The sequence below is a fragment of the Silene latifolia genome, chromosome 9, assembly GCF_048544455.1.
Source record: "Silene latifolia isolate original U9 population chromosome 9, ASM4854445v1, whole genome shotgun sequence".
NCBI lineage: Eukaryota > Viridiplantae > Streptophyta > Magnoliopsida > Caryophyllales > Caryophyllaceae > Silene > Silene latifolia.
The window spans coordinates 224,661,745-224,665,129 of NC_133534.1; the positions used below are offsets into that span (position 1 = coordinate 224,661,745).

At 37.3% G+C, this 3,385-nt stretch overlaps 1 long non-coding RNA gene across 1 annotated transcript; it reads left to right on the forward strand.

Annotated features, from left to right (window-relative positions):
• The first annotated feature begins 412 nt into the window (after positions 1 to 412).
• LOC141598530 (uncharacterized) lies at positions 413 to 3,166 on the forward strand. Its single transcript, XR_012523581.1, has 4 exons — positions 413 to 596; positions 696 to 763; positions 1,460 to 1,546; positions 2,925 to 3,166. It is a non-coding gene; the product is annotated as an uncharacterized LOC141598530 (long non-coding RNA).
• The last annotated feature ends 219 nt before the right edge of the window (positions 3,167 to 3,385 follow it).

Below are 3,385 nucleotides of genomic sequence, written 5' to 3' on the forward strand. Positions count from 1 at the left end.
GTCGTCCCTTAGTGGATTCAAAATGGATTTAGGAAAAGTCATCCAATTAGCTATTTTGAGTTATTTTGCTAAGTTATCAAATTTCGTTAAACTCCGCTAATTTAGTAAAAATCGCTAATAATTCCGATTCAAGCTGATATCGTATTATTTCCGTTAACTAGCTGAGTTTATTTTATTTTCACTCATTAAATTTATTTATTATTAATTCCGTTTTATTACTGAAACTTTTACTAAAAACCGATTTTATTAACTCGAGACGGTTTTAAAAACGAGCGAAGTTTCTTAACGACGAAGAAACGTACGTATAATTAGTAGCTAGCAAGCTAGCTGGTGTATTATTATTATTATTATTATTATTATTATTATTATTATTATTATTATTATCTACCTAACGTCCCACACCCCCCTTCTTTTCCCCTTCCTTTGTGCGTGTATCACCAGCAACAACAAAACAATAGCAATTGTTTCATCAACCAAAAACGACATCAACATCCACCATTTTCGTCACTTCAAACCTCAGATCCCGGCCCATTTCTCAACCAAATTCCGTAATTTTTGTACCATTCTCTTCCCCTTTCCTTCCTCCTCCTTTTAAGGTAAGAAAGTCTCCTTTTTGTAGTGGTTTCGTCTTTCGCCGTCTTATAAAAGTGTCGTCTTTTAGCTTCTTTATTCCGTTTTCTTGCCCTTTTATGAAGGATTCGAAGACCCGGGGTGAGGCTCGTGCCTTGTGGACCATTTATTCGAAGAATAAGGGGCGTTTAAGGTAACACGATTTTACCGATCCTAGTATTTTTATTATTATCCGGGGTTATATGTTTATTTGTTATTTATAATACTAGCTTTTATATGTTCTACTCCTAAACGATTTTATGGCGAGACAGGGGACTTAGTTTCGTTTAATGGAGTGCCCAAGTTGACAGAAAGTGATATTTGGTGATAAGATTATTTAAGTGTCGACGTCTCACGCTCCCAACTCTTCCAGGTTTGAGAATAGTGAACAAATTACTCCATGTCGCATTTAATATTAGAAATTACTGAATTACTACTATCGCTCGGAAAGATATCGCTTTGTATTATTGAATTTGGCATAAACAGCTATCCCTTTGTATACGATTGATCTTTCCCCAGCTGTTTACATGTTTTCTTTTCAATGGGCTGAGTTGTGTTTGAAGTTATAAACCCGTCCTATGGACTGGTTGGTCACAGCTGATTTTGGGTTATAATGGTGGCTGTTTGGGACTGGGCAGTGGCTGCCTGGCCTAGGCAGTGGCTTGGGTGAGTGCAGCCTTAGCCATAGGTGGCTGTTGAGGCGGAAATAGGGCTGCCCAAACGGTCCTTGAGTCGTGGTTATGGATTTCTTTAGGCGCCTAGTTTAGTTCATTTGAAATAATTATATTTCCGACTCATATTTCATATAATGATAATTCGTTAATATCGTCCTTTCACATAATTATTTTAGGTGACTCATATGTGGTTGAAGATGAAGAGTAATTTGGGGTTTTAGAAGCTTTCTCAAGTTTATTGCTTGTCTCTTTGCTAGCTTAAGGTAACTATTCCGAGTTACTCGATGAATTAATGTCACATTAGTAGTTGATGTTGTGTTTGTGGTTTGATAAGTGTTTAGGTGATTGATAATTATCACATGTTAGGATAGTTATAAAATGAAATGGTAATTAATAGGCTCAAAATGAATTTTATAGTGATAATTGTAATGTTTTGTTGATTGTGCTTAAAACCGAGCCTTAGTCCCTTTGACTCGATGCGATGTCGATTAATGAGTGATTGGTCACCGCAATTTGACCCGTGCACTGCCGCAGGTGGGGTTGCGGGTAAAAATTCGGTTGAATGATTTAGATAATCGGCCTTTTTCTTGTTTTAGGCCATTTATCAAGCTTTAGTTCAGATGTATAGCTTATTGATTTTAATAGTGTCTTGTATTGTAGAAATGGCCCTAGTTTCCCCTAAAGCCTTTAATATTGTTAAAATTGCTAGAATTAGAAGTTAGTCTTGAATTCTTATTGAGGAACTGTTGGTTTATCTGCTGAAAAGACAATATTATTTAGCCTTCCACATGATAGAATGTTAGAATTCATGTGGGTAAGTGGGACTTTTTGCCCTCTTATGGTTAAGTGGGTGTCTTAAATGACTTGTGTGGTGAGCCTTGTGTGGTGTGGGCTAAAGTATTCAAGCTGGGACTAGCTGGGACTAGGTCCTAGGTGAGTATTTCGGCCTTCATCATAGATAGGTCTTTATAGTCTCTGACGAGTATATGTTCACTGCTTGATAGCCTTTGTGTTCCTGACTAGTGGATTTATATTCAAGTTGGGGCATGACCTCAGGTACTTATTTTGATAGTATGGGGTCAGCTTAAGTACTAGCCAACCCTTCGGTGGTGTCCTTAGGGTACTCACTTCACTTTGTTTTAAAAAAAAGTTGTGGGTCTTGGGTGCGGTGGTGTGTATCCGCATGTCTAGGTCTCTTGTGATTTTAGGCTAGGGTTGTGTTGTCTCTTGGCCATGTTTTCTTAATAGTAACCGCTGAGCCAAGATACCGGTTCGATTACCTTCCCTACCTCGTGGTATAGACTCGAGTTACAAAGTGACTATTGACCGTACTAAGAACTTATGCCTGTCTTTGATATATTGCCCTTTCTTGTATGGTGATTTTATGAACTGTAATAGGTGAGATGTAAGCGATTCTGATTGATAAAGTTTGGATTACTATTTGTTATCTGATTCACATGATAGTTTAGTTTGGTCAGTTTAGGGGTCATTTGCTAGAATACATGATAAGTAAATGGTTTATCAAATTGTTTACATGTTACATTACATGTTACATTAATTATGACATTTCGTGGCTGGGAGAACTCGGAGTTACTCCCCACTGACTGTGGCTTTCGTATTTGTATAAAATGCGAATGACAGGTAGGTGATGCATATATGGGGTACATGGACGAGCTAGCGAGCAAAGTAACCTTGGGACCTAGATTGATTTTATTTTATTGTGACCCTTAAACCCTTTTTATGTCACATACATTTTAGGGACATATGTCTCCCTCTTTACATTTAGTTGTATAATTTGCTAATCGCGACTTTAGCGATGGTTATGTTTTGAAACTTCTAGTTAGACCTTGTATGTTTGACACCTTCCAATTTGGATATCTTTATAACAGGTTCAGGTTTTAAAAATTACAGGTTTTTACCCAAATGAACCTATTACAAACATATCCATGCAGTTTTATTCTAGAATTACGTGTTTACTTTTCCGCAATAAATGAGGGTGTCACATTGTGGGGCGGATAGATATGAGACAAGTGAAGGAGATACAGTTTTGGTGTTGAAAAAAAGGCAACGGTAGTAAGAGGGCCAAGAAGAGTAAGAAACCA